This window comes from Zingiber officinale, chromosome 7B (genome assembly GCF_018446385.1).
Source record: "Zingiber officinale cultivar Zhangliang chromosome 7B, Zo_v1.1, whole genome shotgun sequence".
Taxonomy (NCBI): domain Eukaryota; kingdom Viridiplantae; phylum Streptophyta; class Magnoliopsida; order Zingiberales; family Zingiberaceae; genus Zingiber; species Zingiber officinale.
Window position 1 is genome coordinate 58,350,218 of NC_055999.1, and position 16,304 is coordinate 58,366,521.

Here is a 16,304-nt window from a genome sequence, read left to right on the forward strand (position 1 = left end):
ACAGGAACAGGAAATGGAAGTGAATGAAAATGTAAAAGGATAAAAATGTAAAAGAACTACGTGGGCTTTGATTCCCCTAAAGGGATACGTAGGCAACTTAAATAAGTGCAAGCCCTTTTTTTAATAAATTTTAATTTCTAATTTTTAATGTTTAATGTTTAATTTTTAATTTTTAATTTTTATTAACATATTAATCTTGAACCGTGACGAACCGTGAACCGAACCGTGAACCGGCGGTTCTGAACCGTGAACCGTAACCGTCTTGGGCGGTTAAGGTTAAGGGTCGACCTGCCTGGAACCGTCGAACCGGCGGTTCCGAACCGTCGAACCGTCGGTTCCGAACCGTGGTCAGGTCTAGTTAGAGCATCCAGAGTGAGCTGACATGCTGGATAGTGGACGGAGGTTTTTCAATTTAACGGAAGAAGCGGGTCAATTCCAAATGATACTGACTCGGCCTCCCTATCACTCATCATGGCCCGCTGGATTTAGCTGGGTCAATTCTAAATACTTAAAAATAAAAAAACATTTTTCATTTTATAAATATATGTTCTGTTTTTTAAATATTTTTAATATTCATTACTTTATTTTAAAATAATAAATATATAAGACAGTAAACTTGTTAATTGTAAGGTTAGTCAATTTTTAAAATTAATTAAACTATTAAAATAATTGTTCAAGTTTGATTTTATTTTTTTTATAAATATGAATTTGATTTATTTATATGTTATTATGTTCTTAATTTCAATTTATTTCAAAATTTTATATTTTTAAATTTATTTAGTTTACTATTGAGTTTAATATTATAAATTTATTTATTTTATTTTAAATTTTTTATATATTTATAAATCTAATAAGAGACTTATTGATGATATAATTCATAAATTTTTATTTATGAATATTACTAAATTGAATATAAATATATTTGAATTTTCTATTTAATTAATATTGTACATATTAAATAAATAAATTTTTATTAAAATCAAACATTAAATTTATTTATGAAATATTCAATTCATTTATCGCCATATAAATACCTAGGCCAAATTCTAGGTGTGTATGAGCATTACAAATTATTAAGATCATGCGAAAACAAATGAAAAAGAATACTAAGAAATCAAAGAGCAACAAGAATTGAGAGAGAAAAAAAAGATGATAAAAAATACTTTAATTTGACAATGTGTCTACTCTCTGAAATGGTAAAAACCCTCTATTAGAATTAGGTTTAGAATTACAATAATCTTATATATATATAGTCCAAGTCATGCATGGTATTTTGGACTAAAAATACTAAGTAAACCAAAAAAAAACTCTAAACTCCCTGTGCCTCCAACACGGGGCACGCCCATACTAATGCCTCCAGCATAGGGCAAGGCCAGGTCATGCTCCTAGGCATGCTCGTACCATAGGCATGCGCCAACTTTCCCAAAATGGGGCACGACCATGCCATACCATGGGCGTGCCCATTCCCTCATATTTGGACACAGTTATGCCCGTGCAAACAGACCCGAACACTGCCAAGTCATGTTCGGTGGCACGATCGTACCCCGTACCTCATAAGCAGGCACAACCTAGTTGTACTTTCAAGCACAGTTGTGCCCCATGATGGTCAAATACGAGTTATCCCTAACAATCTCTACCTTGGTGAGTATTCACTGTTGGTGCAACCTTAGGTAAAGGTTGACCTGGTTGACCTGACTCGAGTTGACCTGACTCGAGTTGTATTTTGATGTTTGACTTAGGAAGATTGTTGGTGCAACCTTAGGTCAAGGTTGACCTAGTTGAGTTGTATTTTGATGTTTGACACTCGTGGAAGAGTTGTATTCTTGATATGGGACAAGAATAGATGTTTGGGAGATTATTGGTGCAACCGTAGGTCAAGGTTGACCTGGTTGACCTGATTCGGGAAAAAGTCCAAGTATGGAGACTTGGCAACGGAAAAGTCCAAGCAGGGAGCTTGGCACTAGAAAAGTCCAAGTATGGAGACTTGGCACTGGGAAAGTCCTGGTGAGTGAAGCGAGACAGCGGGAAAGTCCTAACTGGGATGTTAGGCAGGTGGAAAGTCCTGGTGAGTGAAGCCAGGCAGTGAGAAAGTCCTAACTGGGATGTTAGGCAGTGTGAAAATCCTAGTGAGTGAAGCTAGGTGAAAGTCCTGGTGAGTGAAGCCGGGCAAGGGAAAATCCAGATGGGTCAAGGGTGGACATCTGGTGATGGGAAGTCCAAGTAGGTCATAGGAGTGACCGGATACTTGGTGGGGAGTCTTAGCAGGTCAAGGGAGTGACCGGATGCTAGGCATAATGTACCAACAGGTCAAGATTGACCGGATGTTGGTTTGGGAGACTTGGGACTTGGTTTGGGCAAAAACCAAGCTCTGGATCGGTCTGCAGACCGATCCAGTGATACGTTTGTATATCTGATCGGTCTGGTGACCGATCAGATAACAAACAGAAGGCAAAGCGCAGTTCTGTGAGCTTACTGATCGGTCCGGGGACCGATCAGCATGAAGCCTGATCGGTCTCCACGACCGATCAGAGACGCAGCCGAGAGAGGTGGGATCGGTCTCCACGACCGATCCAGCTGTGGCCTGATCGGTCCACAGACCGATCAGGAAACGAACAGAAAGTTGGGCGACTTTCTGTGGAGCAATCTGATCGGTCTAGGGACCGATCAGCCCAGGGCCTGATCGGTCCCCAGACCGATCAGAAGGGTCCTGGACCGATCAGGGTGGAGCCTGATCGGTCCACGATTCGACCGTTGAGTCACAACGGGTCGCTCCGTCTTCTCTGCTGGCTTCTGTCTTCGCTGTGCAGGTTCGCAGGTTATAAAAGGAGATCAAGGCTTTGGTGCATTTTTTTTTTCTTCTTCCTTCTTCCTGTTCTTGGTGCTGCTAAGCTTGCTGTTGAGCTTTGTTGAGCTTCTTTGAAGCTTCACGTGAGCTTCCGACTGGGTCACCTGCTGTTGTAGGCGCTTGGAAGCGACTGCTTCTTCCAGTCGAAGAGAAGGCAAGAAAGTTTACATTTTGTATTGTACTTTATTTCTTGTTTTCCTTGTACTCTTTTCTTGCTGTTGCAAGAAGTTTCTGTGGCGAGGTTTCTCCACCCAGAAGGAGTGTTTTTATTAGCCGATTTTCCGGGGACTCATCCACCGACGGATTGATTGGGTTCGTCCACCTTACGGACACGCCGAGGAGTAGGAGCATCATCTCCGAACCTCGTACATCGCTGTGTTAAGGTTTGATATTCTTCCTTTCGTTTCTAGTTTATTTTTTCGCTGCGCTAACGAATTGTAGGAAGAAACGAGTGATTTGGGGCGTCTATTCACACCCCCCTCTCTAGCCGAGTACGAACGACCCTAACAAGTGGTATCAGAGCAAGGTTGCTCTTCGCCGGATTAACACCCGAGGGAGCACAAGCTAGAGATGGATCAACTCGGAGAAGACATCACCATTCCACCCTTCTACGATCGCGACGACTTCGCGTATTGGAAGGTAAGGATGAAGTATTTCCTTATGACTAACATTGAAAATTGGACTTGTGTACAATTAGGTTTCACTCTTCCGATGGATAAAGAAGGAAAATCTCTTGAGAAGAAGAAGTGGACGAAGGAGCAAATCCACCAATCCACAATCAACGACAAGGTAATGAAAATATTTGAATTCTCATTACCTAACGATATATTGTGTAGGATAGATGGATACAACAATGCCAAGGAGTTGTGGAACAACTTGGCTAAGTTCCATGAGGGGAACTCCACTTCAAGCCATGAAGAGGAGTCAAGTGAGCCAAGTAGCTCACATCATGGAGAAGAGGAATTAGAAGTTGAGGGCTACTCAACATCTAAGGAAGAAGAGGAGGAGAGTTCTTCTTCAAGAATGGAGCAAGAGGAAGAAGTTTCTATCTCCGGAAGGGATGAAGAAGAAAGCTCATCTCCATCCACAAACCTAGGTAACTCAAACACTTTAATTTCGAGCAAATTACATATATTATGCTTTGAGTGTAGGGAGTATGGACATTACAAGAGCAAATGTCCAAAAAGAGTAAGAAAGACTCCACCGGCGCCAAAGGTCAAGGAAGCCGGAGTCCCGAAACGCAAGGGCAAGGAGCACATCGTGTGCTTCCAATGCAAGCAAAGGGGACACTATAGGAGCCATTGTCCGAGGGGGAGGCAACCTCACAAGGGCAAGAGACCGGGTACAACGATAGGGGGAGCTAAGGCAAACCCTAAGGTAACCTCTAAGGTTCATTATTGCAATTCTAATAAAACTCATGCTAGTAGTTTTGTTGCAATTGTTAATAATGATAAGCATGTTAACTTTAGGAACCAATACATGTGCTTAGGAGCTAAACATGTTAGCCTAGGTAAGGATAACACTAGAAATATCAACCCTAGGATTAACGCTTCTAAAGTTAAGGAAAACCTAGGTAGAAATCCCAAGAAGACTAGACACATGCCTAGGAATATCTCAAGAGAAAATGACAAATTAAAACTTGAGGTATTAGAGAGAGAAAAGAAAAGGATCTTAAAAACATGGAGAAGTCATCTCTAGGGTTTAAGAGTCAAAAACTCAAGTCCAAGGACAAGAAAGGTTTGGGTCACAAACCTAAGTCCCAAATGGTCAAGTCCACTTACCACAATGTTCCATTCGATTATGGAACAAAACCTAGGGCTAGGAAGACCATTACCAAGGTTACAAGGGGAGTCACCCCTATAGTTGACCTTGACGAGACCCAAATGACCAAGGCTTCAAAGCCTAAGAGGGTCATTAGGAGGGTTGCTAGGGAAGTCATCCATAGTGAATATTTAGTGAACCCAATGAGCTCAAATAGGTATTGGGTTCCTAGGAGCATCTTCTCTACCCCATAAATGGGTTAGAGAGTGTCAACTCCAATAAGAAGGGTAGTTAACCCAACTTTGAGGAAATTGACACTCAAGGAGCATTTTCAAGGTTTTGTGAACCTTTGAAAATGAAAAGGAATTATCGTTTACTCCTTGAAGAGTAAATTGTGCCATATTTGAAAAATATCGATTTTAATCTTATTTGGCACAATTTAAGAAAACCTAGAGAAATACCATAATTGGGATTTTGGTTTTCTCTTAGGGATATATGGGCAATCTAGGGTTAGATTTTAAGTTAGCAAAGGCTAAGGATACTTAGATAGGGAATTTAGGTATTTTATTTGTGCTAACTTGCCATGATTGGTTGCCATATGCCATGCCATGACATCATATTTATTTTATTATCATTTGAAATGTCATGATAATGCTTAGGTTATCTATATGTCATGTTTATTTAAGTTTTCAAACTTTATGCCATGACATCATGACATTGGCACATGTTTTCATTTATGATACCATTTTATGCCATGTCATCATCTCTTGCATCATAATCAATGAAATTGATTTAAGGACAAACATATAATTTGATATTGAGATCAAATTGGTGTTTAGAAAATGCATGAGAACTTAGCCTAAGTTGACCTTAACCCATATCTCACATCAAATTGACTTGAATGTGGTTTGATACACCTTAGATGTGTGTGAGATATTAGGATCATGAGTTAGGATCAAGGTGCATAGTCCTTGTACCTAGATGACCCTAATTCAAGAAATTAAGGATCGTAGGGAAAGCTTGTGTACAAGTCATGTACATCTAGCCCTAAGATTATGATCCTAAATTCAAATGGTTTTAAAAGCATTTTAAAATTGATTTGAAAAACCTTGATGAAGCTTTCCTAGTGATAGCATTCATCATTGAACATTGTGATACAAAATTGACTTAACTTTGAACTATTTCAAAGTTTTCGAATTTTGTATCAAAATTTGAAAATGGAAACTATTTTCATAGAAAATTATTTTTCCATGATAGTATATGTTATGAGGAATGTATCCTCAAATTTTCACAATTTTTCGAATTTTCTGGAATTTTCTAGGAGTTTCTGAATTTCGGGAAGGAAATTTCAGAAATCTGCCTATCAGAGTCTGGATCGGTCTGGGGACCGATCCAGTTAAGTCCTGATCGGTCTGTAGACCGATCCAGTGAGATTCAGAAAGCGTGGATCGGTCTGGGGACCGATCAGTGCGTGCCAGTTTCTAATTTTCAGCTGTTGGTCTGAAATTTCAGCTGGAAGTTGGGTTTTGTGGATTTCTAAAGGTTTGAAACTCTCCAAGACATTGTTGGTGCAATGGTCAAGGGGGAGTTGACCTTTATGGGGAGTTTTACCTATTAGTTAAGGGGGAGTTGACTTTTAGGGGGAGTTTTTACTCCTTAAGACTTTTGAGGTTTAGTGATATGGGATTATCACTAAGTTGATTGTTGAGTTTAGTATCAAGGGGGAAATTAAGAGTTTCAATGAAAGGTATGGGACTTTCATTAGGAAGAAACTCTTGACCTTGATACCTTCATTTTTCCTTTTTGATGTGTGTCAAAAAGGGGAGAGTGTTCATTGGAGAATTATTGGAGAACCCAAGTTAGGTTATCGGGTTAACCTAAGCTAGGGGAAGAATGTCAAGGAATGTTCAAGGAAGAACATTGGAATTCTTTTTGATGTGTGTCAAAAAGGGGGAGAATTATTGGAGAACCCAAGTTAGGTTATCGGGTTAACCTAAGAGGAGAATGTCCAGAGAATGTTCAAGGAAAGAACATTGGACATTGGAAGATGGTTGGAAAACCTAAGTTAGGTTATCGGGTTAACCTAACTTGATTATGGGTTTTGTCAAACATCAAAAAGGGGGAGATTGTTGGTGCAACCTTAGGTCAAGGTTGACCTGGTTGACCTGACTCGAGTTGACCTGACTCGAGTTGTATTTTGATGTTTGACTTAGGAAGATTGTTGGTGCAACCTTAGGTCAAGGTTGACCTAGTTGAGTTGTATTTTGATGTTTGACACTCGTGGAAGAGTTGTATTCTTGATATGGGACAAGAATAGATGTTTGGGAGATTATTGGTGCAACCGTAGGTCAAGGTTGACCTGGTTGACCTGATTCGGGAAAAAGTCCAAGTATGGAGACTTGGCAACGGAAAAGTCCAAGCAGGGAGCTTGGCACTAGAAAAGTCTAAGTATGGAGACTTGGCACTGGGAAAGTCCTGGTGAGTGAAGCCAGGCAGCGGGAAAGTCCTAACTGGGATGTTAGGCAGGTGGAAAGTCCTGGTGAGTGAAGCCAGGCAGTGAGAAAGTCCTAACTGGGATGTTAGGCAGTGTGAAAACCCTAGTGAGTGAAGCTAGGTGAAAGTCCTGGTGAGTGAAGCCGGGCAAGGGAAAATCCAGATGGGTCAAGGGTGGACATCTGGTGATGGGAAGTCCAAGTAGGTCATAGGAGTGACCGGATACTTGGTGGGGAGTCTTAGCAGGTCAAGGGAGTGACCGGATGCTAGGCATAATGTACCAACAGGTCAAGGTTGACCGGATGTTGGTTTGGGAGACTTGGGACTTGGTTTGGGCAAAAACCAAGCTCTGGATCGGTCTGCAGACCGATCCAGTGATACGTTTGTATATCTGATCGGTCTGGTGACCGATCAGATAACAACAGGACCGATCAGAGTACGCACAGAAAGTTGGGCGCTTTTCTGTAGAACAGCTGATCGGTCTCCACGACCGATCAGAGATGCAGTCACCTCTCGATAGGAGAGGTCCAGACCGATCAGGAAACGAACAGAAAGTTGGGCGACTTTCTGTGGAGCAATCTGATCGGTCTAGGGACCGATCAGCCCAGGGCCTGATCGGTCCCCAGACCGATCAGAAGGGTCCTGGACCGATCAGGGTGGAGCCTGATCGGTCCACGATTCGACCGTTGAGTCACAACGGGTCGCTCCGTCTTCTCTGCTGGCTTCTGTCTTCGCTGTGCAGGTTCGCAGGTTATAAAAGGAGATCAAGGCTTTGGTGCATTTTTTTTTCTTCTTCCTTCTTCCTGTTCTTGGTGCTGCTAAGCTTGCTGTTGAGCTTTGTTGAGCTGCTTTGAAGCTTCTCGTGAGCTTCCGACTGGGTCACCTGCTGTTGTAGGCGCTTGGAAGCGACTGCTTCTTCCAGTCGAAGAGAAGGCAAGAAAGTTTACATTTTGTATTGTACTTTATTTCTTGTTTTCCTTGTACTCTTTTCTTGCTGTTGCAAGAAGTTTCTGTGGCGAGGTTTCTCCACCCAGAAGGAGTGTTTTTATTAGCCGGTTTTCCGGGGACTCATCCACCGACGGATTGATTGGGTTCGTCCACCTTACGGACACGCCGAGGAGTAGGAGCATCATCTCCGAACCTCGTACATCGCTGTGTTAAGGTTTGATATTCTTCCTTTCGTTTCTAGTTTATTTTTCCGCTGCGCTAACGAATTGTAGGAAGAAACGAGTGATTTGGGGCGTCTATTCACACCCCCCCTCTCTAGCCGAGTACGAACGACCCTAACATTCACTCCTTTGGATAATTACAAGCATCTGAGAAGAACTCCTCTTGGAATGCTAAGTATGGGTTGCATCTCTCTAGAAACTAGAGAAATGAATCAAGTTTAAGCAATGGTTGAACTTTTTCGTGGCAATTGGCTTTGCCAATATATCTGCATCGTTTTTAGAAGTGTGGACTTTCTTAAGTAGCATTTTAACAGAAGAAACCAACTCCTTGATCTTGTGAAATCTCACATCAATGTGCTTGATCCTCATATGATAGACTTGATTCTTCACCAAATAGATAACACTCTATCTATCCAATGCAACTTAACTCTACCTTGTTGAACACTCAGTTTTCTGACCAACCGTGTAAGCCAGAAAACTTCCTTGGCTAGTTTAGGTATTGTCATGTACTCTAACTCAGTAGTAGACAATACAACTATGGGTTGTATCATGAACTTTCAATAAATAGGCCCCCATAGGTTGGCACAGTCGTTACTTGCATGGGTGATTTCTTCAATAAGTCTTGGGGTCAATTCTCAGCGGATGCAAAATATCTCGCTTGGTACCTAACCTTCTCATGCAAAGGGCCACTATCCTAAGGCAAATGCCCCCCTGCGCCATAATTTACCCCCTTCTAGAGAGTGTGGGGCTACCCTAGAGGGGCAGCTAAGGTGACAGCTTAACTTTTGCTTCAATGGACTTCCAACAACTAAGTCCTCCTACCATAGTGAACATATAACCTATAGTAGACCTTCTGTCATTCATATCTCCTGCATAATCTGTATCCATATATCTTGTAAATGAAGGATCACCCTATTGTCTAATAAACTCAATGTCATAATCTATAGTAATCCTCAAGTATCTAAAAATTCACTTGACCACATTCTAATATTGTCAACTAAGCTTTGAAAGAAATTTGCTCACCATCTAACATCTTACACCAAATCAAGTCTTATACAAATCATGGGATATATCTGACAACCAACTGACATAGGGAACCTTTGACATGTCTTGGATATTTTCATTAGTCCTTGGGCACTATTTAAGAGATAATTTGAAATGATGTGCCAAATGTGTACTTACAGACTTCGCATTCTCCATGTTAAATTTGTTCAACACATTCTTAACATAGCTCTACTGAGATAGTTATAATCTCCAAGAGACCTGGTCTCTATGTATATTCATCCCAAGAATCTTTTTAGTCACGCCCAAATCTTTCATGTAAAATTTCCTGCTCAATAGTATCTTTAATTTATTAGTCTCAATCATACTCTTCGTAACAATCAACATATTATCAACATAAAATAGCAAGAAGATAAGTGAATCATCGTCAAGGCTCTTCACATAAATACAATAATCATACTCACATCTCATGTATATATTCTGAACCATGTAAGAGTTAAAATGCTTCTACCATTGTCTTAGAAATTACTTTAGCTCATAAAGTAACTTCTTCAATTTACAAACTAAGTGCTCCTGCTTGGGATGACTAAAACCTTGTGGTTGTGACATGTAAATTTGCTCCTTCAAGTCACCATGAAGAAAGTCTGTCTTCACATTCATTTGCTTGAACTGCAAATCATGATGTGCTACCAAGATCAACATCGCTGTTACAAATTGTAAATAGACGGTTACATCGTCAGTAATATAAAAGATTATCGTACCCACAGGGACTGGTTACAATCACTAGTGACCTCTCATGTAGAATTAGCTAAACAGTTGACAGTAACAAGTTACGTGCTAAGTAAAAGAAACAAGTGGCAAAAGGTGAAATCGTTAACCCCTAGCGCCCCCACCTCACCCGACCTCAGGCCATCACGAGGGAGATAAATCACGACAGTTGAGAGGGCAAGTGGCGGTGGGGTGAGTTGCACAGGGTCCGGGAATTTACGCCCCGACAGCCCTGCGGTTCGACCCCACGACCTCATGTGGCAAGCTTGCCACCACTTACCATCTCGGATGACCCGTGGGGTCTCGCTAAGTATGAAACAAGATTGAGAATAAGAAAGAGAGAGAACGTTACTTTGGGGAGATGTTCTAGGAGTTAAGTTTCATTGTGATCTGTATCAATGTATCATGGTTCACTAATTATCTATCCTTAATTCACATGCACTTATAGGAAGTTAAATTCATTACTGACTCTCCCCTGTAGTGATCAAGCCGACATGATATTTAGATCAATATTCCTTGCTATGGACTAGGAATGATTTCTACGAAGTCCGGTAACGGGTTACCCCTGTCACTAGAGCTCCTCAGTCATAAATCATAAGAAGCACTCATACTCAATACCATTAGAGATAAAGATAGCAATTACATGCAATTCCCTACTTCTTGGTGGAGAAATTGTTTCTCCTTTCAAGATCATACCCTAGATGTCTGTTAACGGGTTACCCTGCCTCTAGGTCCCTTCGATCATACAATCTAGGCCATTCCCCCTATAAGATCAACAATCTAATACAATCATTCAATCAAGTATGAGAAATAAGATCAAACACAATGCATATACATAAAATCAAATAGATACAAAGTATGATAATGTCATCTAGATAGGAAATTGGTATATCCTGTTGGTGTAATCGACCCAAGTTTGATCGATACAATCATGGTTTTGATGTATGTGCCAAAGAGTTTAAGTAGTTAGGCTTTCATATTATTTTGATATGTGGTTGAGTCATGCAGGACTTGGTGAAACACACATAAGGAGTTTGGTGCGACTAAGCTTAGGAAGCTCATCTTGTGTCTCGGGTCCATGAGATCGGTGAAGGATGGTGCATCCGAGGGACCGCGGACAAGGAGCAACGAAGTGAAGCCGAAGGAAGTGGACTTCAAGGCAACGTGAAGGATGGCACGGAGAGGAGACGCGGGTGCATCTGAGGGACGAAGGCCAAGGAAGAGGGCTTCAAGGGAGACTCTGGAGAGGATGAGTGTGAGTGTGTAATCGGGATCAGTCAACTGTTGGAAGTTGCAATCGACTATGCAGTCGACTTGGAGCGAACAGAAGCATTCTATTCGCTCAGCCAACAGTGACCAGTCGACTAGTACTTTTACCAGTCGACTGGTAAGTAACCGTTGGTATTACGAAGTAGCCGTTGGCTACCTCCAACGGTAGCACCAGTCGACTGATGGAAGTACCAGTCGACTGGTGCCGAGATGAGCTGATTTGTTAATCAACTCTCTTATCTTATTTATAGGAAGCTTTAGGGCATGAAGTAGATTACTCATGCTTGTTGAATAACTCATAAGTCTTTGCCCAAAGCTTCCAAGTTCACTCTTCCTCTCCAAACCTAAGTTCCATCTTGTAAGAGGAAGAGAGCTTTATGAGAGGTTGTACTCCATCGAGAAGGAGTAAGATCTAATCGGAGATTGCCGGGGACTAATCCACCGAAGGATCAAGGGTTTGTCCGCCTCAAGGGCATGCCATGGAATAGGAAATCTCCAAACCACGTAAAAGATTTGTGTTCCTTCCTGTTTGTTTTCATTGTTTTAGGATATTCTCCTTGCACACTAACGTCTTGTAGAGAAGCGATTGAAATTGGGGGTGACCTAGTTATCCATCCCCCCTTCTAGCCGACCACTGATTACCTACAAGTGGTATTAGAGCGAGGACGCCCTTCAATGGACTAATCGCCGAGAAAAGTACTTCATCAAAATGGCCAGTTCAAGTATCCATCCACCTAAATTCGAAAGAGACTTCTCTTGGTAGAAGAATAAAATGGAGGTATTCTTCGAAATCGATTTCGATATAATGCTAATTATAGAAAATGATTTTGAGATGCCTAGGGACCAAGACAATAAGTTAATTGAGAAACTAAGGTGGAACAAGAAGCAAAGAGAAGAACACGTAGTAAACTCAAGAGCATTGCATCATCTTCTAAGTGTTCTTCCCCAACAAGAAGTAACAAGGATTGAAAACTATTCAAGTGCTAAAGACTTGTGGGAAAGTGACCTTCTCCGATCTCAACTCAACAACATCAAGCTTGAGAAAGGAGAAAAGATATCAATTTTATATTCTAAAATTAATAAAATTATTAATGGAGTAACAAGTGTAGGTGAGTCACTTTCAAATTGAGACATGATGATGAAAGCCCTAAATGTCTTCCCAAGAACCACAAATTGGATGTCAATAATAGACTCATTCTACATCTCAAAGGATCTAGAGAAGTGCACTCTAGATGAGTTATTCTCAACCATGGAGCTTCACGAGACTCGAGTTGAAGGTTAGATGGAGAAGCTCATAAATCAAGAGGAGTAGCCCTTATGGCAAACAAGGAAAAGGGTAAGAAGAAGAAGCCTTCACCCTACCATCCTCCGACTCCGAAGAATCAATTGCCTCAATGGATAGCGATCAAGAGACATATATGGTAAGGAAAATGAGAAGGGCTTTTAAAAAAATTTCAACTAATAAATCTCATGCTAAGAAAAGCTCAAGAAGCAAAAGTAGAACAAGGAGGGTCATTTGCTACAATTGCCAAGGAGAAGGGTACATGAGGGATGAATACCTTCTCTTGAAGAAGAAAGAAGAAAGGAAGAAGGAAGAGAAGAGGAAGTCAAAAGAAAAGGGGAAAAAGGTCAAAAACCTAAAAGCAACATGGGATGATCCGTCGTCATCGGAGGAAGAAGAGAACCATGTGCCCCATTTTGCTCTAATGGGAATTGATAATGTAGCCTCCACCTCATCCAAAAATGAAGAGGGAAAGAGCTCAAGTGAAGATGAAGAAGGGAGCTCAAGTGAAGGGGGAGGTCAAACATCGGATTCGGACGTCTTGGTAAGTGAGGTATATAATCTTCCTCCTCATGTTTTAATTAAGGTTATTAAAAGTACAAATGAGGATTTCTTCAAGGCAAAAAGAAAAAATAAGTCCTTAAAAAATGATATCATTTGCCTTGAAGAAAAATTAGAATCCATGTGTTCTAAGGACAATGATATGTATGTTTCTTCTATAAATTCAAATGATTCATGTTTATTAGAAGAAAATAAGGCTTTAAGGGAAAAGGTAAAATACCTTACCAATGCCCTTAGAATATTTGAAATTGGATCCAAAACCCTAAACATGATACTTGGGAGCCAAAGGGTAAGTTTCAACAAAAAGGGTTTAGGGTACAAGGAATCCAACAATGAAAAAGTTTATCATTGTCTAATTGCTAGGGCCAACCCAAGGCAAAGACCATAGATAGGAAATGGATCCCTAAGAAATATTTAGTTAATTTAATTAGAAAGAATTTCTATTGGATGTCAAAGTCAATTCTCAAGGGTTAGAGGATTTTGGGTTAGTCAACCATTGAAATCATAATTCAAATCTTTGAAAAATGGTTGACTTGAGACCTTAAGGGGGAGCACTTAGAAATTCATGATAAAGAGGGCTAAGTAGAGGTTACCTTTATCTCACAAGAGGTTACCTTCTTGGTTTTAAGTTTGTATCTCAAACCCCTATGACCATTGGATAACCCTTGTTGTTTTCCTAGACTTAGTTTATGCTCATTTTACCCTTTTAGGATATTTTCCATCATTTTAAGGATTTTTTATATTTTATCAAGCCTTGACCTCAAAACTTGATTTTCTTTCCATAAATCCCTAGATTTTGGTTTTTCATTGTGTCCTTGAGCATTTTTATTTTTAAGCTTATACATAAAATCCTTAGAGTTCTTGCCTAAATTTTTATCTATCTTCCTAACTTTAGGTGTGGTAGTTTTAGCATGAAGAGCTACATGTTTTTCCTTAATGCTATCATGTTTTCTATTTTTATGGTAAATAGCATTAAAATGAAATAAATTAGAGCTAGCATGTTTTTTATCATTATTTAAAGGAGTAGGCTCAATAAATGATACCTTGAGTTTTACCTTGGAAGCTCCCCCTTGACTTGTGCTTCCTCCTTTAGCTTTGACCGCTTTCTTCCCCTTTAGACATTGACTCCGATAATGTCCTTTTTGATGACACGAGAAGCACACAATGTGCTCCTTGCTCTTCTTTGTTATGGGGACGGTCTCTTTGGGCTTCTCCTTGCCATTAGGTGCCACTTGACCTTTCTTCTTGGCTAATTTAGGGCACTTACTCTTGTAGTGTCAATATTCCCTACACTCAAAATATATAATATGATTTTTAATTTTAATTGAAATATTTTTACCTTCGCATGTAGGGATGACACTTGATCCTCCATTTAACGTCTCTTGATTTTTGAAGGATGCATCATCTTCTTCTCTATTTGACCCGGATGTGGAAGCTTCTCCTTCTTCTTGATCCGGTATCAATGAAGGTCTCTCCTCCTCAATCCTAGAGGTGGAGGCTTCTTCATCTTCATCTTGTACATGGAACAAAGAATATGTTACTTGATGTGCGTAGATTATATACACTTTTATACATACTTTGACGCACATCTACTTGTACTTCATGCGCATAATCTATGTTTATTGCACCCTATTTCATTATAATGTCATACTTCCATTATATTTTGTTCGGAGATCTACTCTTTGCTTGTTTTGATTGATAGGACATGATTTGGAGCAAAAACGGAGTTTAAATGAAGTCGAGAGCTTCTAGAGTGACACGAGCATGCAAAACTAAGTTTTCTTCATGTTCTGGCCATGTGGCACCCACACGGCCGTGTCAAGGCCATGTGGGGGGCGTGTAAAGGCCGTGTGACCTCACACGGCTGTGCGAAGGCCGTGTGTAACTTTTAACATTGCAGACCAAAAGTAAAATAACCATAACTTTGTGCTCGGTTGGAGTTATGAGCCGTTCCAGATATCAAAATGTAGATAACTTCAAGATATACAACTCTTATGAAGGCTTCAACCAGAGAAAACCACGTCTTAAAGGTATAAAATACGTTTCTATGTGACATGGCCTTAGCACAGGGTCGTGTGGAATCCCTGTACCGCACACCAAGAGTAAAATAGGCATAACTTTGTGCTCTGTTGGAGTTTTGGGCTTTTCTTTGAACCAATTTGTAGATATCTTCAGGATCTACAACTTTGATGAAGACATCAACTAGATAAAATCTCATCTTGATGGAGTAAAAGACGTTGCAATAAGACATAGCTATGCAGGGCCAATCAAGGGGTGTGTGAGCCACATGGCCATGTCATGCAAGGGGGTGTGAGCTCCACACAGCCGTGTGGCTCCAAGGGGGTGTGAGCTCCACACGGTCGTGTGAGCCACACGGCTGTGTAAGGTTTCCAGAGGATTAGAATGACACGGCCGTGTGAGCCACACGGCCGTGTAAGGTTTCCAGAGGCAGAGGCAGAGCAGGCCGTGTGAGCCACACGACCGTGTAAGGTTTCCAGAGGCAGAGGCAGAGCAGGCCGTGTAGATCTACACGACCATGCAAGGGAAGCAGAAGCAGTGTGTGCCACGGCCGTGTCTCACACACGACCGTGTGAGGTTGGCAGAGAGGGGAGTGAGCCAAGCCATGTCCCACACACGGGCAGGTCCTGGGGCCGTGTGGCGCCTAATTTTCCCCCTCTATATAAAGGTTTCTTCTTCATTTCAAAGGAGATCTTCTCCCTTTTGGGGGAATTGAAGATTTGGGCAAAAGGGATTCAATGTTAAGTTTAATTGTTATATAGTGATCTTAAACAAGTTTGTAGGAAAGTCCTAACTGCGGTTAGGCAGGAGAAAAACCCTAGGGGGTAGTAACCCTAGGCCCTAGGGGGTGGTAACCCTAGGTGCAGGAGAAATCCTAAGGGGGGTAACCTTAGGTCCTAGGGGGTGGTAACCCTAGGTGGAGGAGAAATCCTAAGGGGGATAACCTTAAGTCCTAGGGGGTGGTAACCTTAGGTGGAGAAAAACCCTAGGGGGTGGTAACCCTAGGTCATAGGGGGTGGTAACCCTAGGCAGAAAGTCCAGTCGGTCTGGAGGACTAGACTGGCATCAAGTAATCTCTCTTGAGGGGAGTAGGTGAGGACGTGTTCCCCACGAAGGGAACAGTAGGCGTCGGTTC